Consider the following 26,800-nt stretch of genomic DNA (forward strand, 5'->3'; position numbering starts at 1 on the left):
GCAGAAATCAATTTAATTGTCACATGGTATTTGTTCTTACTGGCATATTGATGTGATGCATTTGCAGAATGATTCTTTTAAGCGAAAACACCTTTAAAAAAATTGAATGGAGTGGCTTTATTATTATCTTAACATTGTCAACCTTAGAAGTAAAATAGCCAGTTATTTTACCAGAGTTTACTTTAGGGAGTAGCAGAGGAATTGCAATTCAGGACAAGTAAGCTATAATGAACCACAGGCAAATCTAAAGAGACAAAGGGAAGGTCAGTTTTTATTAGGTTTTAGAAGGAAATACGGGAGGGATGTTTTAAACAAAAGTTCATTGGAGAAGAAGAAGAGTTCAAGGTTGCGGTGGTTTCTCACTGGCTGCAAACTGCCCTTAGTGCATTGTTGTGGCAGGGAGAGATCTTCCTTCTTTTTCCTAGAAGCAAGAGATAAAATTCTTTTGTGAAAAAATGTCCTCCCTTGTCAAGATAGTTCTTATCTTCCTTTTTCTGGCTGGTAATGCAGGCTGCTGTGAAGGCTAGGTGGGCGAGAGCTCCCCCTATCACCTTTTAAGTGAAGTTTCCTTTATTTATTTCCACAACCTCTACCGACTTTTAAAGTACTGACTAAATAAATGTACATTTCGTTTGCATGGGAGCAAGTTGGAAAGATTATTTCCTGTGGTTGCATTAAACAGTCCGGTAAAAGCCAAAATAGTTTGCCATTTGTTTCATTTATTGTCTCATTTATACGACAAATATGCTTCCTTGTGCCAAGTGGTGGGAAAATAGAAGTGAACAAGACCATCTGGTTGCTGAATTTTTAAAGCTTATAATCTATTGAAGGCAAGAGGTATTAAAAAATCTACACAAGTTTTCTAGTTGAAAGGTGGTTAAGTGCTAGGACAGAGAGCTACGAGGCACAATGAGCTTACCTACCAGAAAGATCTAAATGATTAGGAGGAGTTGGGGGGGGGGGTCTTTCTGAAGGAGAGAGAGATTTAAAATGAGCCCTGAAAAATCAGGTGAAAAGGAGATGGAATCCAGATTGTATTGGGGAAGGAAAATCAGGGGACTCAAAGGTTCTAGAAGATAAGGGATAGGGTGCATGTGAGGTGTGTTTGAACACCAGGGGGTCACAGAAAGAGTGCTGTAAAGTGAGGATAGAATCAAACACTTCGAAGGGTTTGACACATACCAGTTCCTTTCTCCCTGAACGTCTTTCTTTAATTGCCTCCAAAGACTCCATGTTTCCCTCATTTTCTCCTAATTTCCCTCTTCTCATTCTCTGTGCTTAGTCTTCTAAATGTTTGAGTTCCTTGGGACCTAATCTTTCATCAGATTCCTTCGGGTAAATACCTGTACTCTCTGGATGATCTTCAGCACCCCATCTACACGAATCATCTACATTACAAGGACTCTAGATGGTATGCCTGGGGCCATCACCTCTGCTCTGAATCCCCGATTGCCCCAAATTCAGCTGCATTTCAACATCAAATAATTCACTGAAACCTAACAAATAACAGGGAGTAATCCAGGTTCCCATTTCCCTGTGCTCACGTTGTAATGAATAGCGCTACAACTCACCGATTACTTAGTTCGATTATCTTGCCTTATTTCTTAACTGTCATGTCAACATCAAAATCCATCAGCAAATTCAGTCATTTTGACCTCTAAAATATATACCAAACCCAATAAAAATCTTTCAAAAAAAGGAAAAACAGGGGAGCGCCTGGCTGGCTGCGTTAGTAAGTAGGGCATGTGACTCTTGATCTCAGGGTTGTGAGTTTGAGCCCCTCTTTGGGTATAAAGATTGCTTAAATAAATGAAAACTTTTTAAAAAAATCTTTAGAAATATAAACAAAAATAAAAATAAAAATAAAGCATAAGCCAAACCTAATAATGTTTCCTCCACCACCACCAACTGCAAGGTCACATAAAAATTAAAAATAAAATAAAAATGATTTTCCCTGTTAAAATAATGGGAGAGACACCCTACCTCCCTTTTTCCCTTTTTTTTTTTTTTTTTTTTTTAGAACATTTGTTTTGTAAGCCTGCAATTGCAAATTCTTACTCTACTCCTTTGAGATGTATGTAAATCTTTTTTTAAACAGCTTCTTGTCAGGTTTACAACCCAGGACTGTCTTTTTCAGGAGAGTAGGACTGACATGTGACCAGCAAGGAAGATAATGCCTCTACCCCCCAGTTTCTGTGGAGGAATAGGAACCTATTCCTGGGATGTAAGGCAGATTCAACATTAGTAAATCAATCAGTGTGTTCCAATACAGCAACAGAGTAAACTAAAGATCAATCAATACAGAAAAGCATTTCACAAAATTTAGCATCTGTTCATGATGAGAAAACAAAAGACCCCAAACACTCTCAGCATACTAGGGATAGAAGAGAATTTCCCTAACTTTTTAAAGGACATCTAGGGGAGCCTGGGTGGCTCAGTCGGTTGAGCCTCTGACTTCAGCTCAGGTCATGATCTCTCAGCTTGTGAGTTTGAGCCCTGCATTGGGCTCTGTGCTGACAGCTTGGAGCCTGGAGCCTGCTTCAGATTCTGTGTGTGTGTGTCTCTCTCTGCCCCTCCTCTGCTTGCGCTCTGTCTCTCTCTCAAAAATAAATATTAAAAAAAAAAATTAAAGCACTTATAAAAAACTAAAAAGAAAGGACATCTACAAAATGCCTATAGCTAACATAATACTTAATGGTGAAAAACTGGATCCATTCTTTCTAAGATCAGAGACAGGACAAGAATCTCTTCTCTCACCTCTCCTGTCCAGCATTGTGCTACTTCATACATGTGTATAAGAAAATGAAATAAAAGTCATTTTCCCTTTGTGGTCTTTCTTTTAAAAGCTCATAAACCCATACGATCATGGGGGAAAACACCAGGAGAATTCTATTTGTGATGCAATCTACAACATATCTGAGCAGTACTCAAAATTTTCAAAGTTGTCAAAACTAAGTAATGTCAAATACACACACACACACCCACACATACGCACACACACACACACACACCCCAAAACAAAAACCCACCAAACAAACAAAAAACTGAGCCAAAGGGAGTCTAAGGAGACATGACAACTAAATGTAATGTGGTATCCTAGGTGGGGTCCTAGAAGAGAAAAAGTGCATTAAGTATAAGTTAAGCAAATTTGAATAAAGTTTGGACTTCAGTTAATAATAATGTATTTGTTGGTTTATTTAATATAAGATGGTAATGATAGGAGATCTTGGATGTGGGGTATACAGGAATTCTCTGTATTATCTTTATAATTTTGCTGTAAATCTAAAACTGTTCTCAAACTTTAAGAAATATTTTAAAAGGAAACAAAAATACTCATCTAAAACCATAAACCATATGTTATTTTCCCATAAGAAAGTTCCAATTTGATGGCTTCGATACATCTCCCCATTCTGCCCTTACTGTTTTCCTCTCCCTTATTCTGTTCCAATCTTTTGTCTTTCATCATATCTCAAATTCAAAACTACATAGGATCATTGCCTCTTTCTTCTCTCTCTGCCTGGAACAAACAAGCAAAAGCACTTTCCACATCTAGTTTCATGACTTTGTCTCTACTAGGAATATGACTTGGGTGCTACCTTTTCTTAGAGCCCTCTGAAATGTATTCATTTTTATCTATCACTTTATTTCCCCTGTTCCCTGAATCAATGAAGCAAGACATAAGCAGTTGAGTAAAATATATCTATTTTTAGTTATTTCCAATAAAATATTATGACTTGTCAGCTGTGGGAGGTGGAAAGAATGAAATGTTCATTCCTACCTCAGATTACTGATACAACTAACTGCAGGAATAAGTCATGAAATATTGAGATGGAAGTTTGGAAATCAGTTTAGATTATGGAGTTAATTTAGATTATGAAGAACTTATGAACATGGCTTTAATATCAATTTAGATCTTAAAAGTGGAAATGTCAAATAAATACCTGAGTATACAGATCTAAAGATAAAAATATATGTGAAGCCAAAGAGAGAGGATAAAATGGTCTGTGGTTGGAGTGTAGTTTTAAGATTAAAAAAAAATGAAAGACTCAGGATCAAACTTGAGTAACACAAATGATTAATGGCCCAATAGAAGAGGAGATGCCACAAACACTGAGATATAGAGCTTGAATGTCAGAAGGAGGAAGAAAAGGGTGAAATGTCACAGAAAAGGAATTTTTCCAAGAGGGTGTGGTTGAGTCCGTTGATACATCAGAGAGGGTAAATTAAGAGAGAGACAAAGAGAGGAAAGAGAAAGAGAAAGAGAGAGAGAGAGAGAGAGAGAGAGAGAGAGAGAGACCTGAAAAATGCCATTGGAAATAGGAACTTTCATGTGATCTTAGTGTTACAAAATTTTCAACTGAGTAAATTTAAATAGCAAATTGGTTTTAGACAACAATTCATGAATTGACATCCCGCAAATAAAAAGGCTCTCCAAGAAGCTGTACCAAATGGAAGGGTTTTCTAGTCAGAAAGGTGAGAGAGACAAGGAAAGAATGGGTTTCCAACAAGGTCACCTTCCTATGGGGGACAGATGGGGTCTATCCAGTGGATTACCTCATTGATGCTGACCAAGTAACTCCAGACTGACCAGTTAAAGGTTACACTCCTGGGAGAGGCTGAAACTGCCCTTAGGTTACTACTAAGTCTTGGTTTGTTGACATGGGCTTGGCACCAGTGTCTCCATTTTGGACCTGTGATCCCTTTTTTAATATTAGCAAACATAGATTGATGAATGGAACAGTGGAAGCTAAATGCCCACAAATTGAAAAGTGGAGTTGCAGGAGGTCGGAAAATGGAGCCAGAGCGTAAAGAAAATTGCTTTGTAAAACTTGGCCAGTAAAAGCTTTAGTTGAGAGGAAGGGGATCCATAGGAAATATATTTACTTTTGGAATGGAGGAGACAAGTGTGTGTCCGCCATGCTGATTGGAGAGAGCTAATGAAGAGGAAGAGGTCTGGAAACAGACAAGGAGGAATTGTTGGAGAAAATGCTGAGCATGAGCGTAAGTGGCTTGAAACTTTCTTATTCACATTTTCCAGTCTGCATGCCTGAGCAGGCTGTATTTTCCTACACTTCCACTATTTTAGTGTTCAGACTCAATCCTTCCTTCTTGAGAAAGTTTAAGTGGCTGTTTTCCTCTATCCTCACTTTTGGGGCTCAGGATATTTAAGGGAGAGTTTCAAGATCCAATTTCTCTTGAGGATAGGCTTTCCCACATGCTAATCCCAGGAGAGGAAAGCAAATTGTGGGCACATCTAATTTTTGTTTTTCTGTATGACTTTATCAGTAGAAGTTACTTTGTATCCTATCACTTTAATTTCTTCATCTTTATCTCATGCTTTAGAATTTAAACTACACGTCAAGGCGGGGAGTGATTAAATACTACGTATTAGGGGCACCTGGGTGGCTCAGTTGGTTGAGAGTCTGCCTCTTGATTTCAGCTCAGGTCATGATCTCATGGTTCCTGATATCAAGCCCCACCTCTGGCCATGTTTTGCCATGTTGGGAAATCATCAGATAAAGTTGAGAGCTCAACCTCACTGATATAGTGCAGAGCTTGCTTGGGATTCTCTCTCTCTCTCCCCCCTGACCCCGCCTCTGCTTCTCTCTCTCTCAAAATAAATAGATAAACTTAAACAAGCCCACACATTATGTTGCCCCTTCCTCATATCTATTTATTACCTACCAGGTATAAGAATACTTGTCCAGAAATGGCTACTTGGGTCAGCCACTGGTCACCACAAGTGGGAATTGGACGGTATGTGGGGAGTGCGGTTGAAGTACTTATTTCTTTGAATCATTTCTGTAGGGTTGTTGGGAGATAGCTAAATCTTTAGCCTGAAGATTGCAGTTTCTGCAAGATGACAGTAAGTTTCTCTTACTAGTTACAGGACACTGTGCTATTTATTCATTGTGAATTGTTTGCACTTTGGTCACCGTGCTCACACCTTATTTTTTTAAGTTTATTTATTTATTTTGAGACAGAGAGAGAGAGAGAGAGAGAGTGAATGTGTGTGTGCGTGTGTGTGTGCGCACGCACACACACACACACACATATCCATGATTGGGGGAGGGGCAGAGAGGGAGGGAGAGAGTATCCCAAGCATGGTCTGCACTTTCAGCACAGAGCCCAATGTGGAGCTCAAACCCACAAAACATGAGATCATGACCTGAGCCAAAATCAAGAGTCGGACACTTAAATGACTGAGACACCCAGACACCCCCTCATACCTCATTTTTAAATACTGTCCTCAAATTACCCAATTTTAAGTTTTGCCATGTTGGGAAATCATCAGATAAAGTTGAGAGCTCAATTTTAAGAAAAACATTTTAGAAAATTAACAGATCATCTTCATAAATCGCAATTCTTGCGTATTTATTTAATAAGTATTTATGGACAAACTGCCATATGTCAAGAACCATTCTGAGTGCAAGGTGTACATTATCGAACCAAAATAAAATGGGATGTTTGCTCTCATGTAACTTCCGTCATAGCTTTTAGTAGTACTTGGCCGGAAACCTAGCGGTATCACCAAGATTTAAACATTATTCTTTTTATACATAAACTCAATAGGATACTGAATTTATTCTTTTATTTTACGGATAACACGTTCTAAATCTCTTACAAGCTAAACTTCTCTTCTAAGGGTTACTATTTAATACCATGAACAAGTTAGGATAGAGTAATTGCTATAGCAAGTAGACCCAAAACTACAAAATATCTAAAACATAATAATTTTTTTTTTTTCTGAGACAGCAGTGCTATGCAGTAAACAGAGCAACAGGGTGTCCCTAGGCCGTGTGCTCCGTTTCGACTCCTGGCTTCCAAGTTTACTCTGGAAGTTGTCTTCAGTCCAGCCAGCCAGAAAGATAAAGGAACCCTGAGGGAGTTTCTGTGGGTCGTTCAGGGAAGTAGCATATAACACTTCTGCTGTGACAGACAACAACTCAGTCACATGGTCACTGCTAACCTCAAGGGAAACTAGAAAGTGAAGTCTAACTGTGTATCCGGGAAAGAGAAGAGACTTTGGATTCCTGTGATCTAGGAGTCTCTATTGTATCACAGATTGCATAAAGACACATGCACACACACACACACACACACACACACACACACACATTTTATATATGCACGTGAAAAGATATATATATGCACTATTTGTATTTATGTTTTATGGAATAATTTCCATTATATGTAATATGGCTGATATAAGTAACCAGAAAACGATGGAAGTACTTCAATTTCTCTTATGATTTATCTGTTTAAGAACACTGTGCTCTAGAATGTGATTAACCAAAACTACTAATGAAACTATAAGTAATTCACATGTATATCTAGCTCTTGGAAGTGTGGGAAGGTTTCGTGACATTTATGCTTTGAGTACAACTCAGAGCATAAGAATGATAATGCCATATACCTTGAGTCTCCTTAAACAGGTTTTGTTTTTGTTTTTGGAAGCCAACTTTATATTTTTGGTAACCTGTATTATGGTCAGGCTCACCTGATCTGATTGGAAAGAATAGAAATTTCTTCAAATACAGACACTTTTTGTGATAACGTGTCAGAGAAGTGAATAAGCACTTGACACAACCTTGTAATCAAGCCTCCTACGGACCTGCGAGGTCTTACAGAATATGGATCAGGACCCTGTTATTTCCTCAGGGGCAAGCCTTCATAGCACCTTAATGTGCAGGAGTAAAAATGGAAATATTTAATCATCAGTAAGGCACAATCCTCAATCCATCAGAATAAATGTTCCTTGCACTTTAGTTTCTGGATATAGGACAGTGGCCAGGGTAGCTGGTGGCCAGGAATGGATGCATAGGAACCTTTGAGAAGCAGCAATCTGCCAATTATTTTCAATGTATTTCAATGCTTAAAAGAGAGAGTGGCCATACCAGTGTGTGCCAGCCGAATAGCAGCCCTGCATTACTCACTTAGCTACTTTTGTCTTGTGGCTTTTCTGTTTCTCTTCTCTGCTTACATCTGATAACACTTCCAGTGACTTCTTACTTTGCTTTCCCTACTTCAGGACATTTTGTGCTCACAGCTTCTCACAGACAGGTCTGTCTGTGCTGACAGTGCAGAGCCCAAAGTGGGGCTCAAACCCATGAACTATGAGATCATGACCTGAGCCAAATTCGGCCGCTTAATGGACTGAGGCACCCACGTGCCCCCTATGGGTTGTCTTTATGTCCTATATTTGTGTGTCTGTGTGTTTTGTGTCCAAACTCCTTGAAGAAGATCAGATTGGTCTAACGAGTCACCATCAAAATAGGGCATGTTCTTTGGCAAGACTTCATATCACCGATTTAGGCTAATGACGACTGCCCTTTATTTTAAGGACCAATCTCAGTCTACTTTGACCCAAGCATCCAGGTCACATGATTCAGAGGACAGCATCCTATGTGAAAATAATCCCTGGTGGCCACTCTTTTTGGAGGGGATTCTGAACATAGTAGGCGTGACAAGTATCAGGGTTCATCTGAGATCAAACTTGGTGCAGTGTTCTACAGAGCAGCTCAGATTCACAAAATCCTCATACTGTTACAATAGTATTTAGTATTTTCATTGTGAGAAATCAGCTAGAAAAAGGAAACAATATTCAGGGATATCAGCAAAACACCATTTTATTAAGCATCCTCTAATTCCATTTCCTAAACTATTACCACAACCATCTCTAGGCAGTAATGACTCTGGAGAGAAAGAAAAATAAAAACAAAAACAAAAACAGCAATGTCACCTTCATATTAGTAGGCATGAAACACTGTTCACCATGTTAATATTAAATATTCATTTGGGAACCAGCTGAAAAAAAAATGAATTTACTATGAATATGACCAATCATCACTGCTTTTCATCTTGTCTACGATATCCAACATCGTTGGAAAGCTAACAGACAAAAAGGCATTAAAACAAACCCCAAAGGATCAGTGAAATGAATTTATCGTTTATGGCTTCATGCCTACATTTTCTGACTATCGCTGATGGGACAATTACACTCTAATGACCTTCCACTAAGTGGAAGCCAAAAATATAATTCAGTTTCATATAAATTAAAACAAATGAAATGGCTTTCAATTTAACAGTGTTGACATCTCTTTTCAGAGAGCCATCTTTATAGTAAAAACATTAAGACCATGCAGGGTAAGAGGTACACTCAAACATATCATCTGTCAGATTGCAAGAGGCATAAATTACAAATAGAGGGGTCCAGGTAAGACTCACTTGGAAAAAAACTCTATCTCGAAGACGAGAGTTATTAAGATGTACTTTTTGTTACTAATTTGCATTGTATCTAAAAATATACTTCTTTAAACTAATTTAATGATATATATACATCTATATAATTATATTTCTCCCTTTGAAAATATATTTGTATTTTGGGGGTGCCTGGGTGGCTCAGTCAGTTAAGCGTCTGACTTCAGCTCAGGTCATGATCTCACAGTTCGTGAGTTCATGCCCCACATCTGGCTCTGTGCTGACAGCTCAACGCCTGGAGCCTGCTTCAGATTCTATGTCTTCCCCTCTCTCTGGCCTCCCCCGTTCATGCTCTGTCTCTCCATCTCTCAAAACTGAATAAACGTTTAAAAAATTAAAAAAAACATATCTCTATTCCTATCTTAACTATAAATAAATGAATATTTATATAAAGTTTTTATAACTATACATCTAAATTATATCAGTGATCTTTTTTTTTTAGGTTTTTTTTTTTAATGTTTATTTTTGAGAGTGAGAGAGAGAGAGACAGAACATGAGTAGGGGAGGGGCAGAGGGAGAGGGAGACACAGAATGTGAAGCAGGATCCAGGCTCTGAGCTGTGAGTACAGAGCCCTACGCGGGGCTTAAACTCAAAAACCACGAGATCGTGACCTGAGCCTAATTGGGTTGCTCAACCAACTGAGCCGCCCAGGCGCCCCTATCAGTGGTCTTAAGAAATGATGGTTCATCATTTTCGAGAAAGACATTATCATCTTGATAGTATTTGCAGGAACTCAAAAACCTCTGAGTGATAACTAAGTTATATGAGGAAGAGCAATTTTTTTTTTACCAGATTTTTACTATCTAACATGAGATAATGAGGCTTCTATTCTTTACCTAATGCTAACTCTATTTATTTAAATATTCTTTATGGTTTTTTGTCAGGTATTTGTCAGTTTCTTTCACTTTTCTTATAAAATTCTCATTTGGTTTTCCAGATTCCAGTCTGATTCTCTACTTGTAGCTTCTCTAACAGCTTTCTTTCCTTCTAAGTTAACTTTCTTTTCATGTTGATCACAGATCACATTGCCCCAGTGTTTCAGGTCTTTGTTTCTTATTTTTGTGTAAAGAAAATCGTATATTATAGAAGAGAAATATAATCAGCAATTTGCCTCCATGGATTTCTCCCGTTTTCTTCCTTCCTTCCTTCCTTCCTTCCTTCCTTCCTTCCTTCCTTCCTTCCTTCCTTCCTTCCTTTTTCTTTCTTTCTTTCTTTCTTTCTTTCTTTCTTTCTTTCTTTCTTTCTTTCTTTCTTTCTTTTAACAGAATCGGTACATATTTTTCCTTCTAAGTTTCTGGATATCTGCTTTATACTCTACTCTACTCTACTTTTTAATGCTATCTCTGTCAAACTTAATTATGAAATGGATTCACTTCAAGTCAAATCTGTGTGTGCTTTACAATAAAACTTTTGTGTGTGTGTGCTCATAAATGTAATCTCATCCGGTGACGACAAAAATACAGAATGCAAGTTGCCTAGTGGAAATGTCATCAACATTTTAAATAACTTACATATTCTCTATGTTTTCATTCACACATGTGGGCTACAGAAGCCTGAATGGAAAAGCTTTATTATTGATTCTTTAAAAATATTGGTGAAGTAACACATAGCTAAGAAGACCAAGGCAAAGTGAAGTTGATATATTATCAAAGCAGGGCCTCAGTGTCTGTAAGCGAAAACAGTGAGAGAGAAAACTATGTTCAATGTCATGTTTACCCTCGGACATTTCCACAGGTCAATAATTTCATCATGTGTGAACAGATGTAATGGGCATATTGTCACAAGGAAAACGGGGTGCACCACGACCAATGATACCCTAATTTCTTAAGAAATTTTTCATCCTAATTAAAAAAAAAAGGAAAACCTGGAATGCTCTTTCCTGAGAATTTTTGTGTGCTTCCTTTTTTGTAATACCTACATAAAATAAAAAAGGCATCATTTCAGTGCCCCAAATAAGAAGGAAAAGGTTGGAAAATATTAATCTTTTTTAAAATGTTTATTTATTTTTAAAAGATGACTAAGTTTTTGAGAGACAGAGCATGCTCAAGCCAGGGAGGGGCAGAGAGAGAAGGGGACACAAGATCAGAGGCAGGCTCTGTACTGTCAGCACAGAGCCCGACGCAGGGCTCAAACTCACAAACCTTGAGATCAGGACCTGAACCAAAGTCAGATGCTTAACAGACTGAGCCACCAAGGTGCCTCTAAAAATATTAATCTTCCTAGAAATAAAAAGAGAAGCTGATCCATGAGAGGAAGAGTAGTGGTGACCAGCCTTTGCCCAAAAGGCTGGAAACTGGCAAATCATTTTTGTTACTATTCAACAGTTGGGAGGGAGGTAGCTGAGAGAAGAGAAGGAATTCTCAGACCTTTTATATAGTTCCAAGAGATGTCCAATCAGTAAAAAAGATGGTCATTTTACTCAATTGTTTATTTTTGTACCTAACATTACCTAATTGTTACTGATATTATCAAGGGTAGAAAAATACGGGCTCTATGGAACAATCCCTCTGGCTCATATCTGCAACCTGGACTTCTGAAACTTTCTTTTCTTACTTTAAAAATAGAATTAAAAAACTAATAATTAATTTGGGATTTGTCAAGGAGAAGCTGAGTCTCCCCTGATGGTCACACCAGATTCTCCTGAAACATATGAAAAAGTAGTATTTTTGACCGATATACACATATTAAATAAACTCTCTGTAGTCTTCAAATACATTGAGTAAATTAAATAACATGGAGGCGACGTTCCAACTTTGAAAGATATATATATTTCATATTTTAATTTTATCATATGTGTATATTATTTCTACATATTTCTATCCTATGTACATTTATATTATATACATTTATTGTGTGTTTTTTATAAATAATTTCAAAAGACAAAAATACTCTCATTTCACGATCAAATCTACAGGATTATTTTTATTCTTTTCCTTTCTTTGTCCGATAGAACGTGACCTGATCTTACTAATGTTTTATCTGCTACCTTGACCTCCCTTTGGTGTCTTAAATAAACCGAACTTTCTCATCTTCATCCAAGTTTTTAAACGTGCAGTTTCTTCTCCTTAAAAAATCATTTTTTACATTCTTTATCTCATTTCTACTCAATTCCATGTCTCATCACACATTTCACTCAATGGGACCTACCCTCACTTTCATCTGTGTTAGGTTCTTCCAGTAAGAGCATCTATTGTCTTCTCAAATTTCACTTCACGATATTCATGAACACTTTTTTCTTTTCCTAATTGCCTAAATGTATGGATGTCTTAAAAAAATCTACAGTTTCCCCTATTTTATTGTTCATAAGGATGCAATCTCAGCAAGTGATTCAGAACCTTGGTTTATGGATGGAGGTCAGTGATCAAATAATGCATTCCTAAATAAATACACGAAGGGATATGTTTATGGCAACTATTCTTATATAACCCAATAGTTATTTTAACACTAGTTTATAATATCATTTTTAAACAGTTAAATAAGATGGATGTCCATGGAAAAGATGAAACTAGAATACGTCAGAAACGCAATATCCCAGGGCATTTTTTTTTCATATGAAAATCAGCAATACCTTTCCTCTTAATATCTCTATTGTTATTGTGTATTGTTATAAAATAAAAGTAGCAAAGAACAAATAAAATATTAGAATATGTTTAGCCTGTGCTCAACATTAAAAGTTTTTCTTTTCTACAATCTTTCATACTGTCATTAGTGAGGTAGTTCTTCAACAGTCATCAAAATCTTTTTTTTTTTAATTTTTTTTACATTTATCTTTTTTTGATAGGTAGAGAGAGACAGGGCACAAGTGGGGAAGGGGCAGAGAGAGAGGGAGACACAGAATCCAAAGCAGGCTCCAGGCTCAGAGCTGTCAGCACAGAGCCCTACGCCAGGCCGAAACTCACAAACCGCGAGATCATGACCTGAGCCAAGTCGGAGGCTCAACCGACTGAGCCACTCAGGTGCCCCAGCATTGATCAAAATCTTAATCATTGTTGTGATCTATTGTTAGAACACAGAGAGTCCTTAAAACATGAAGGTGTCACACAAAACTGCTTTCTTTTCTACTAGAATTTTTACTTTCAGATTTTTATGTTCTATATTCAATACCGATCCTTCAATGCCTTTGATGGCTTCCTAATTATATATCAAAATTTACATTGTGAAAAATTATGATGTATGATTATGCCCTGGAGGCCCCTGAACTTAGAGTCGCTTAGAGTCACTTAGATTCACGGGCTCTTGGCGCCTTGCCTCGGGGCCTAGCCAGGTGCCAGGGAAGGGATTCTGGCCCAAGGCTCGGAAGGGGTGGGACCTACTGAAGCCAGAATGGGATGAAATACGCATGAACCAGCTGTAAATCCAGGGGCCCCTAGGTAGTGGATATGGACTTTTGGCACAGAGATCTGGGGCCCCGATCTGACATCTGTCAAGGTCTAAGGCTGCAATAATCTGAGTGCTACGTTTCATTGCAAATCCAAGGGGGCCAGTTTTCCTTCCAGCATCTGTGAGGTATCTAGAACTTTCCCGGGAGACTATGTTGCCAGGTCCTGGAGCCTTTCCCTGCAGAGCAGCCCTAGGGCACTATTCTCTCTTTCTGTCCTAGCTCAACTGCTGGCACCCTCGGATGAGAGAGCTGGCCCATCCACCTAAGCCCCCGCATCAGGAAATGTTCTTCTCTTTTGAACACCACAGGAGATGCCTGTGGGCCAAGGCCAGGGCCTGGTCTGGGTGGGTGTTGTGTGGGGTTTCCCAGGAAGGTAAATGGGGTACAGTTAGAGCCCATCAGAGGCTTAGGGTATATGAAGAGTGAGTGCAGATCCTGATGGTAGAACAGGGAAGCAGAGGCTGAGCTGGAAAACTCTGAGCGTCAGGGGCGGCTCAGTGAATGGCTGAATCAGGCCCAGGCACTAGCCAATCACTTTCTCCAGAGGAAGGTCTATCTCGTGAAATCTCGTTTCTCCAATGGGAGACAGGGTCGTCCTGGAATGAGAAACACTTGGGTACCCCAGGTGCTAGAGGCTCCTCAACCCACACTTGTCTGCAAGAGACAGGCTCACATCACCCCTCAAGCAAACCCCAATGGCCAGAGATCTATGTATGAGATAAAATTAAAACACATAGTATGTTTTCATCTATGATAACAGAGAATGCACGTTTCATATTTGGTAATTTCAAGGATGCGATAATATTGCATTACAGATTGCATTACTCCATTTCTTCTTTCATAAATGACATACATACTTATTGAGTTCCTTCTATATAGTAGATCTTGGGAACACGCTGAGAGGAATTCCTGCCCTTAGGGATTGACATTCTAAAAGGAGGATCATAGATTGCCACCTTGTGGAAAGAAACTTGGCAGTGTATATCACTAACTTCAGAAGTGGTGGCCAGGAATTCCATTTGCAACACTATAGCCTATGAAAGCATGTGACAAGTGATCTAAATATGTTGATTATATCTTTACATAGGAGAAGAGCTTTGGAAAGAAAAGGGATTAAATTCTCTGTAAGAGAATGGAATAAAGACATTTTGATCTAAATCAAAACAACCTCAGCAATTAATGGGCTGCAGACCAGGCCATACACACCATGAGAAACATTATGTGGACATTATAATGTTTATGGGAAACGTTAGTGTTGTAGGAAAGTGCTTATGAAATGAAGTAAATATATATGTGATGTAGGATTAACACAGTAAAAACTATAGGAAAAGTACTGGAAAGAAACACAGCAAGATGGCTTCTTTTTTTTTTTTTTTTTTTTTTTTTTTTAAGTTTATTTATTTTGAGAGAGAAAGAGCAGGGGAGGAGCAGAGAGAGAGGGAGAGAGAGAGGATACCAACAGACTCCACACTGCCAGCACATTGTTTGAGGTGGGGCTCAAACTCAAAAACCACGAGATCATGACCTGAGCCAAATTGAGTCCAACGCTTAACCGATTGAACCACCCAGGTGTCCCAACAAGACAACTTCTGATGTTACAGAAGTCCTTACTTCTAAAAGAAATATATCTTGATTTAATTTTCTTCTAGGAGAATATGTAGCATTTATTTATGTTTTATATTAAACGTCTCTGTTTTAAATACTCAATTTTCTTTTTTCATTTATAAAATAGGAACAAGGCCAAGACAAATAAGTCAATTCATCAATAACTACTATCGATTGTCCATTTTGTATGATGCACAGTGTAGAATAAAGAATTAGTATAGTTTTATATGGTTTTTACTTTTATGATATATTTATAAACAGAAACCCCATCCATCTTTAGAGTAAGGTACTTGAAAATGGGCTTTTGTTGTAAATATATTTGCTCATTGTGTACCTAAAGTTAGCTTCAAGGAATATTAAAAGAATTTACAAAGACAGCATGAAATGTGATTTTTCTTAAAGAACTTTTTCTTTTTTGTTAAATAAAAAACACTGGTACACTGATTACTATAATTTTCATGTCAATCATAGTAATTTCATATTTATTGAATTTTTCATCCATTTATTTATTAGTTATAACAATTTATTCTTAAACATTGAAAGGATATGTTTAAACACACCAAACTAATGGGAATGTGTTAGAATTTTCTACCCGCTTTGTGTTTCCGTTTTTATATTTTACTGAAAGCCCCATCATCCTTTTATAGTTATCGAAATTGTGTAAGACATGATTTATTATATATTCTCCACAAAATACACCCTAAAACTTGATTACAGAATACTTTATTTTTTTGTTAATAAAAATTCCTACACTGAAAGAACCAGAATGCATTCTGGTCCCTGTAACTTCTAGATTTCCACAGTCTGAAGTATTAAGTTATCCCTAAAGACTCAGCCCAACACACATACCATGGACTCCGGCTTGTGCCTTTCCAACACAACAGTTCGGCAGCTCTGTATCCACTGAGTCTGGCCGTGGTACCATTTCAGCCACATGCCATATTGGTTCTGACTGGCTTTCTTAGCTAATTCCTCCCCATCATATCATTTTCCCACTTCTGTCTACAGTGGCATGACCACACAGTCTGCTGGGGTTTATTTTTGTTGGTAGAAAAATGCAGATGGTTAGACTTCTCCTTGTAAACTCTGATGGATACCAAAGTTTGAAGGTCATTGCTTTAACCCCACTCTGATTTAAGAAAATACAATTGTCAAAATGACTGTATTCTCCATTTAGTTAAGGTAGGTACATTTTTTTGTGTGGTTAAAACCCTACATTATTTCAAAGAATACATGATGACTAAGGAACTGGCCATTAAAACACAATTTTTATAAAAATATCTTTTTTTTTTTTTTTTAACGTTTAGTTATTTTTGAGACAGGGAGAGACAGCATGAACGGGGCAGGGTCAGAGAGAGAGGGAGACACAGAATCAGAAACAGGCTCTGGGCTCTGAGCTGTCAGCACAGAGCCTGATGTGGGGCGCGAACTCACGGACCGCGAGATCATGACCTGAGCCAAAGTCGGATGCTTAACCGACTGAGCCACCCAGGCGCCCCTATCTTTGTTTTTTTTTTTTTTAATGTTTGTTTGTATGCTGCTGTCTAAAATATTATTCAACAAGATTTGATTATTGAAGCAATCATTACAGTAGTGAGTTTTGTCCCCAGGAATCAATGTGAGCATATAATAATTCAAAATTATAACACATTTATTTTTCAACAATGTATAGAGAGAAGAAAATTTAATATTCCATACATCAAAAATATTTCATGCACTAAAAATATTCTACATTTTAACTAAACCAACTAAAACCTATGCAAAAAATATGTATTGAAGTTTAGTTACTGGACATAAGAAAATCAAATGAAATAATGACTTAGAATAAAGCTTGGACCAGTATTTTTCCACTCTGTGTAGATAAACAGCAGTCACATAATTCTTTCACCCTGTGACTTAGATGACTGTTTTATGATTTAAAAAAAAACATTTAACATTTATTCAATTTTGAAAGACGAAGAGAGACAGAGCATGAGTAGGGGTGGTGCAGAGAGAAAGGGAGACACAGGATCCGAAGCACGTTCCAGACTCTGAGCTGTCAGCCCAGAGCCTGACACAGGGCTCAAACTCACAGACCGAGAGATCATGACCTGAGCTGAAGTCTAACCAAATGAGCCACCCAGGTGCCCCTGATTTTTTTTTAAATTAGTATCAACTTAAACAATTATAACACTGTTTAACAGTTATTTACTTGATGATGCCAGCTAAAATGATGATTCTAAAAAATGGCAATGATAAATCAATATTTTATAAGACTTAAATTTAATTAATGTGATATAAAAATACTCATTAAATTTCTTTAATATGGTCACATTATTGTAATTTTTTTTCTTGAAGCAGTTCCAAAATTAGTCCCCCAGAGTACTAATGTAACTATATTTAAGTTACTTTTACATAACTATAAAGTAAAGCTAAAATTGTAAAGATTAAAAGATACATAGAAAAGGGTGACACAAGAAAGTTAAACCAACCAATACATGCATAACTATCAATTTATTTTTCCATTATCGTTTATCAATGGAAGTGTATTAACCCACAAATAATACATATGTTAATATAACTATTTTTCACATAGTATTCCATCAAATTGAACATTACACAGATATTTATTATTGCTTAACTATAATCATTTTTGTATTTCTATCTAGAAATAACGGTAAATAATAGAATAATAAAAGAAAATAAAAATGTTTTTATCTATTTGGCAAGCAATCTTTTTTTTTTTTTCATTTTTTTCTACTGGTCCTTGGAAATCATTTATTTAGCAGTTAACATGTGAACACGTGTAACTGTTCATGTCCTAATTTTAATTTTTTTATGAACCATAGCTGAGATAGTTCATAACAAGATAGAATTTGAACTACTAAAATTAGTGATGCTGTTGTGTGTTTGTATCAACTTTGAACATGAGTACACACACTTAAAACACCCTAATTTCTATCATGTACTCACTATGTAACTTGTTATTCATGAAGTGGTTTAAACTTCTCTATAATTTATCATTTTATTCATTTTCCTCTTTTGATATAATAAAATCCATGAATTGCTCCATGCTAATGCAGTTCAAGTTTCTCTGTTTGTACTACACATAACAGTCACTATTTTAAATGTTTTATCTTCATTTTGAAGTGATTTATAGAATCTTAAAGAAATTCTTCATTGTACACTTATACATTCTACATTATACAGGATTCCAGTCCCTCTACTAACTCTTAATTTCTATCTCTTAAGTTATGAACTCAACTACTCACTTTACAGATATAAAGCCCAAATTTATGTTCTTATGAATTGCTTTTCTTTCAAAGACTTCTGCTCAGGAAATTTAGTGAGTAGGATGTGATTCAGATAATAAAGTATAAGGGTTAATGAAGGGAAATATATATGTTCTGCTTTGCTTCCAGTGTAATTATTTTTAAAAAAATTGTTGCTGTTTTTGTTGTTAGTGTTTATTTTTGAGAGAAAGAGAGACAAAGCACAAACAAGAAAGGGGCAGAGAGAGGGAGACCCAGAATCCGAAGCAGGCTCCAGGCTCTGAGCTGTCAGCACAGAGCCCAACACGGGGCTCAAACCCATGAACCATGAGATCATGACCTGAGCCGAAGTCAGATGCTTAAACGACTGAGCCACGCAGGTGCCCCAGCTTCCAAAGTAATCCTTGATAAACACACCCATATTTTGTGTTTGTGTGATAAACACACTTACCTGGATGGAATGATAGATGATGAGAAGGAGGAGGAAGAAGACGATAGACAGATGAATACAGGCAAAGATATTCTGTAGTGTAATCTTGTCGAATATTTTTCAAAATTCTACATCTATCATGTAATTTCATTACATTTTTATTTTTCTTTTAGCCACATGCACAGGTACTACCTCAAATAGATATAAAAGAGGAGTGGAACATGATATCCCCTTACATTATTATTCTAATATGTGAAGGCTAAAGGTAGAAGCTATCACAATTCCTGGTTAATGTAAAATGTTTAACATCGATGACACGATATTCTTTTGTATTAGGTAGCAGTTTGTCCAGTCTATATTTTCCAACACAAGTAATTAGTTTTTCTGAAAGTACAGCTATAAAAAAATGTATGGGCATTTGTTTAAATTTTAATTAACTTTTTAAAATCCTATGAAAGCCTGGGGCATTTGGGTGGTTTAGTGGGCTAAGCGACCAACTCTTGATTTCAGCTCAGGTCATAATCTCACGGTTCATAAGATGCATCTCTGCGTTCGGCTTCACTCTGTGGAGCCTGCTTGGGATTATCTTCCTCCCTCTCTCTGCTCCTTCCTCTCCCTCCCCTTCAAAATAAATAAGTAAACATTTAAAAAATAAAACACTTTCAAAATCCTATGAAAACCTAAAACTACAAACAGGAATGAAAAAACCACATATTTTAATAAGTTAAAGAATGTAGAGAATGTTAAAAGTTAAAAAAAGAAAGATTTTATAAAAATAATAACTTTTAAAAGAACAATGTTTAGGGGCACCTGCTGGCTCAGTCAGCTGAGCATCCACCTCTTGTTTTCGGCTCAGGCACGATGTCAACAGTTTGTGGGTTCGAGCCCCGCATCAGGCTCTGTGCTGACAGCGTGGAGCCTGCTTGGAGTTTTCTCTCTCCCTCTCTCTCCCCGCCCTCTGCTCACACTCTTTCTCTCTCTCAAAATAAATAGTTTTTTTTTTTAATTTTTTTAACATTTATTTATTTTTGAGACAGAGAGAGAGAGCATGAACAGGGGAGGGTCAGAGGAAGCGGGAGACACAGAATCCAAAACAGGCTCCAGGCTCTGTGATGACAGCACAGAGCCTGACGCGGGGCTTGAACCCACAGACCGCGAGATCATGACCTGAGCTGAAGTCGGACGCTCAACCGACTGAGCCACCCAGGCGCCCCAAAATAAATAAATAGTTTTTAAAAAAGAAAAGAATAATGTTTAAATAAGATTAATCAAACTTTACACATCGATTTCAGTATTAAAAATCAGAAGGAAATTATTTTCTTTAGTTAATTAAACTGAATTACACCATACTTTTTTTTAATCATTCAGTGAATGATATTAGTCTTCTGGTGAATGTTATACATTCCCTTCTATATTTTGTTGAAAGAACAGTCCTACATTACTTTATTGAATAACATAGAACGTGCTGCTTCTTTACCTAGATTTCTAATTTTCAAAATATTAGCAAGTCTTTGATTTTCAATTATTTTCTACTTATTCTTCTTCTATTAAAATGACACCTATCTATCTATCTATCTATCTATCATCTATCTATCTATCATCTATCTACCTATCATATCTATCTGTCCTCTATCCGTATACATACATGTGAACATACACTGAGATATTTTTCAGGTTAAATATAGGGAATATCAAATTCATTATATTTGGGGAACCATTACTATATTTTAATAATTAGTCTCAATGTATGAAAGTTTTAGATATAAGGTATCATGATAACTTTGTGGTTTGTGGATTTAAACATATATGACATTTAATTAACTGCATTTTGAATTTTGGGTCAGAGTTAATTTAGGGAGTGAAATTGTAGTAGTCAGCTCAGGAAATCATTTAACTGAAAACCAATTTTTTCCCTTTGTATATTGAATTTTATACACTGAATACAATTTTGAGTTAGAGTTACTATTTTACTAAGTAGCAAAACAACGAATTAACTCATACTCTATTTTTTATACTCTTACTAATCAAAAGTCTTAGAAATACATGATATAGTATAGGTTTTATATAATATTAACTGTTATATAATATTTTAATATTTATATTTATATATATTTAATATTATATTTTATATAGATACAATATTAATTTTGTTTAAGAGGGATTCTAAACTTCAGGTAATCACGCTGAGGAAATCTTTTTGGATGATATTTCCATCTTGTATGGATTCTTCTCAGACTTACGTAGAAGGGTAGTGTAATTATCCCATTCTCTTCTAAATGGAGATAGTTTAACCAAAGGCTTAGAAAAGTTAGTTATATTAATTGCAAAGCATCCATGCTTTAGTGACTACTACTCATTAGATCGTTGAAAATGCTAACAGAAATTAAGATTTTCAAAAGTCAGTATTTATGTGTTACAAAAAGTATTTAAAATCTTTCTGGATATACGTTTAATAATACTTAGAAATGAGATGAGTTTCTGGAGGGCTATTTTGTTATTGAGAGCATACTGAATAACTGCTATTAGAATATCCTGCTGCTTGTGAGATATTATTCACTATGTCTCATTCACTGCTATCTGTGTTAATTATACTTTGTAGAAACCTAATCAAGCTTTTCCCTTAACTGAGCAAACCGCTTAAACGGGACTGCATTTTTCCTTCTGAATAGTTTCCTATCCTTCCAAGGCTGCAAATGATCTTTTAACTTCAAGTAGGGTTTTTGCAGGAAGGTCCATCTTTATTGATTTAGCCTGATCTTGCAGAGGGTTCTCTTGTTTACCAAAGAGGGTTCCTAAATTAGTAGAGATAGAGCTCAAGCATTCTGTAACCTCTCCGTAACATGTGTGTTTTTTAAGCTAAATAAAGTCTGTGTAGTATGTTACAGGGAAAAATCTATTTGATCCAACTGTGTTTTCATTTCCTTATACCAACTGGATCTAATCAGGAATTTTGTTCCTCAGACATCTGTCAGACTACAGTCAATACAAATTCACCTACTCTGGACTCAAATAAAAAAATCTGGGGGCGCCTGAGTGGCTCAGTCAGTTAAGCGTCTGACTTCGACTCAGGTCATGATCTCATGGTTCATGAGTTCTAGCCCCGCATGGGGCTCTGTGCTGACAGCCTGGAGCCTGGAGCCTGGTTGGGATTCTGTGTCTCCCTCTCTCTCTGCTCCTCTCCTGCTCACGCTCTGTCTCTGTCTCAAAAATAAATAGACATTGTAATTTTTTTTTTAATTCTGTATGATTTTTTCCTTTGTAGCAAGTTTGTGCTCAAAGACAATCTAAAGAGTCTAACATTATTAACACATTGTTTTCTCTGAATACAGTCCTGTTCCCCTAAGACCTCTTCTTCATGCCCAGTAGCAACAAGTATTTAGTATGGGAATTGTCATTTCTTCTATATCTAGTTTGTTTTGCTGTAATAAATCCAGGAATGATGCTTTAGAAATAATATTTGACTTATGTCGTTACATTAAAATGTGTTGAAGGGGCGCCTGGGTGGCTCAGTCGGTTGGGCAACTGACTTCGGCTCAGGTCATGATCTCACGGTTTGTGGGTTCGAGCCCCACGTCGGGCTCTGTGCCGACAGCTCGGAGCCTGGAGCCTGCTTCAGATTCTGTGTCTCCCCTCTCTCTACCCCTCCCCTGCTCACCCTCTGTGTCTCTCTGTCTCTCAATAATAAATAAACGTTAAAAACAATTTAAAATGTGTTGAAGAAGCGTTTTGTGGATTTCATAAAAATGTATCATTCTGCCATTGCTGCTGTTATCCATTGTTACCCTTGGGTTACACACAAGCACTTGCTTACTCTCTTGTTCTTGTTCATCAGTTTGCTAAGTATCATTTTTTTTTTTTACATTTTTAAATATCTATTTTTGAGAGAGAAAGCATGAGAGGGGGAGGGGCAGAGAGAAAGAGACACACACAGAGACAGAGACAGAATCTCTCTTTAACTTCACAAACGGTATCTCGGAAGGGAAAGCCCACAGCCAGTTCTGGATATTGAGACCTGACTGGGCACTCAAGCTTACTCTCCGATGCAGAGCCCCACCTCTGTGTGTCTGTCCAAAGCGTGAGTCATAGAAACCGTCTGAAAGCTGGCGAGGTCACTCGGTTTGGAAAATGATGAAATATTCCACCCTGACTCATTTAGGTCACAATGCAATTCTCGTTTACCATGTTAATTGGAGAGTTTCCGAATCCTTGCAGAAGAATGCACAGCCCATGGCCTGAGTGATGCATGGCATCTGTGGAGCGCAAAAATATTTTATACCTGAAAACTGGAGTGGTAGTTGGGGTTCCCGTGGCACAGAAATCACCAGAAACAAGTTGTTCAAAGAGTAAACCTTTCACCGTGTTTATGAAAGTGTGGTCAGGGTTTTATTCTCCCGAGGGATAAAATGTTTCTTCCCTCCTGCAGTAGGGCAATTTCATATAATTTATATGACACCACTTAGAGGAAGCAGACAATAAATTTCGAAACCGAGAATTCAGGAGATGGGGATATTTGGAAGTACTTGGACCAGAACATGAAAGTTGGAAAAAGGAATGATGAGTCTCCTGAAGATGATTTGCAATGTATTTTTTTTCCTTTCCATTCTTATGAATAAGAATTTGTTACAGGAAGCTTACTCATAGCTATGTGAAACCGAAGACAGCGTGAAAACCCCTGAAAACTCACACAGTATGGTTTTAGGGGGAGCTGAAGGCGAAATATACTGCTGAATGTGAAGTAAACCACAGGACAAAGCTCCTACATCAGATCAGAAAAGAGTGGCAAAGAATTCCTTGTCTTCAGATTGAACATAACTGACACGAATAAAAGTTTTGCTGTTAGGAATTCTATTTCTAAAATCAGTTTGCTATCTAATGTATTTCCTGTCTGTGAATCAAACATACCTATGATATAACAAAAGTTCTATTTCACTGAAAGGCAGAACATTACATATCAATGTTCAAAGTGAATAGTGGTTATGATGTGACCAAATCAGTTAACATGAGGGTAACTGACAGCAGAAATAATCTGAAAAGAAATTTGAAGAATAAGTCTTCAATAAAACTTTTCATATTTAAAAAAAATAAATAAATATTTATCTATTTTTGAGAGAGAGGGAGAAAAAAAGACAGAGACAGAGCATGAGCAGGGGAAGGACAGAGAGAGAAGGGAAGGCTCCGGGCTCTGAGACGGCAGCACAGAGCCCGACACAGGATTTGAACTCACGAACCGTGAGATCATGACCTGAGCCAAAGTCAGATGCTCAACCAACTGAGCCACCCAGGAACCCCAAAACTTTTTCATATGTTTTGAAAATTCTGTTTCAGTGTTTACTGGACAGAAACTATTTCTTTGTGTTTTGCTTGTTTTGTTTTGGTTTCGGTACCTTTTTTTCTGTAGCTATCATTTACAATGTGAAACTTCATTTTTTTTTTCCTTATTTAGATTACGTAACATATGATGTAATATTAGTTTCAGGTTTACAATATAGTGACTCTACATTTCCATACATCATCACAAGTGTACTCCTTAATCCCTGTCAACTATTTAACCCACCCCTCACCCTCCACCCCTCTGGTAACCATCAGTTTGTTCTCTAGAGCTAAGAGTCTGTTTCTTTATTATTCTCTCTGTCTCTTTTTTTTTCTCCCATTTGCTCATTTGTTTTATTTATTAAATTCCAGATATTAATGAAATCATCCTAACCAAAGAGGTAAAAGACCTACACTTTGAGAATTATAAAACACAGGCAAAAGGAATCAAAGAGGACACAAAGAAATGGAGAGAGAAAACTCAATTCTTGACAATGAACAGTGATTTTCTATTACTAGTAGAATTCTTCCCATAAGTGAAGACAGTGTTTGTACAGTTTTCTCTTCAATACTGGTACAACTTTTCTCAGCCACTGGAAGATTATCCCTTGTGGTTATCTTTGAAATTTCCTCAATACTTTTTCCACCATAGATTATCCCATTTTTATTTATTGATATCCTGGATGTTATCTCTTCTACTGGACTGTATCTTACCCCCATCTACTAAAGAACAAGAGGTAGCTTTTGAATTTCTCCAAATCCTCATGTTTAAATTATTTATTCCTGATGTTTCACAACTCCAATACTAATTATAATGTATAACGTGGATTTTCTTGCATACTGTCACATATTTAGAAGTCAGACGAAATAAAAACTTTTGACCTTGTGAAATATGATGGGGCTTAACTCAAAGGACTGGTTGAAGGTCTGTATAAGAAACAAATAAAAATACATATGAAACCACTAGAACTTCTCCCCTGCTCCACGTGCACACACAGTGAACAAGAGTCATGCAACCACAGCTATTTTAACCCTGCTTGAAAGATTGCAGGATTATTTTGTAGAGAGAAGAAAGCCATGAGACTCAAAATTCACAGCAAAAGACAAGATAGAGATGAAATACTAAAAACAGACATCAAGGATATAAAGTTAAAGTCAACACATTGAACGATGAGCCTCTCCACTCTCAATGCCTCCTTTAGCTCCAAAAACCCTGATAGAAGATTGGAATATTCTGTCTATGAGAAATCAGCAGCCTGAGAGAAAAGACCTATCAGTAATAGGTATTTGGGATTCTCCAATGAACTGGTCAAGCCCATACCCTAAACAAGAATTGAAAAAGGACCCATAAGAAAATGCATTGGTTTAAACTTGCAACAGACCTGAAGTGAAGAGTAAATCTTAAAAGCTAAATGACTATACAGGCCATCATAAATAATTGCAAATGACACCATTTGGTTATAGTCAATAATGCCAGTGGAAGCATGGGACTATAGGAACAATTCTCTCATATTCTGATAAAAAATTATCCACTTTCACATTATATACCCGAATCACTACTGATATGTCAGAATAGAATAAAGATATTTTTAAGTTCAAAAGTTCTGAAAAAAATTACCTTTTCTGTGCATCATCAGAAGGCAGTGGAAGTTAGGTGTGGCAAATCGAAGGGAATCAAGAAGGAACAAGACAGAGCGTGCCAGATTGCCTCGCCTTTAGGAGGATTATGCTCCTCTCTCCACATGGAGGGCTTTCTATTTTGACCTGCTCAGGTTAATGGCATGTGACACGTCTAGAGGAAGCTTCTTAAAGCTACTTTTAGTGCAGTTTATTAGTGCCAAAGTTGATTTGACATGAAAAAGGCCACTTCTCCTCTCAGGCAGTTTTCACCATTACAAAAATGATCAGGAGTTTCTATTAGATCAAAACATTTTCTAAACTTTATGATTCTACAGCAAAAGTGTTTTGAGAAGGCATGGTGATTAGCCTAACCAGAGATTTTCGTATTATTTTGGCTCAGCCTTTGTTCTGCCTCCATTTAGTCATCTTTCAAACTACGGATTACCATAGAGGCATTTCTATTTTACTTCAACTTCACAAAGAAAATTCAGTTATAGTTTTTTTATATACTAGAGGTCTTTGGAAACATAATTCTCAATTCCGCATAAGGGCCAATTTTATTTTGGGCTATTTTGGGTAGGACATGACCTCCAGAAATACATACCTTCTCATTTTTTATTCTGTACCTAATTATTTTCTGATTTAGGGAATCATTCTTTTATAATGAGCCAACCTTTGATAATGGTTTTAGGCAGCTGAAAATTAAACTTTATTTATGATCCTTACTAATAACATTTTATGGCACATCCCAAAAAAGGGTGTTTTTTTTATTTATATTTCATTTTTGGCTATGAGGCAATTGCAATTTCCTTTGATTTTTCTTTCCGTAAATGTAAAACTGAGATTCCTGCTCACCATGAAAAGTATCTAAACTGAGAGGATAATGACAAGATGAGGGAGGGGAAAGCAGAGTGTAATTACGGTATTTTATTGAGAAGAAT

General features: G+C 36.9%; 1 long non-coding RNA gene across 1 annotated transcript; it reads right to left on the reverse strand.

Moving 5' to 3' along the window:
• Positions 1-247: 247 nt before the first annotated feature.
• Positions 248-25,956, reverse strand: LOC109256851 (uncharacterized). The gene is made up of 2 exons (XR_002075794.2): positions 25,858-25,956; positions 248-421 (listed from the first exon to the last, which is right to left on the reverse strand). It is a non-coding gene; the product is annotated as an uncharacterized LOC109256851 (long non-coding RNA).
• Between the last annotated feature and the right edge of the window lie 844 nt (positions 25,957-26,800).

The sequence above is a fragment of the Panthera pardus genome, unplaced genomic scaffold (assembly GCF_024362965.1).
Source record: "Panthera pardus isolate Hobbes unplaced genomic scaffold, ASM2436296v1 HiC_scaffold_15, whole genome shotgun sequence".
Taxonomy (NCBI): Eukaryota; Metazoa; Chordata; class Mammalia; order Carnivora; family Felidae; genus Panthera; species Panthera pardus.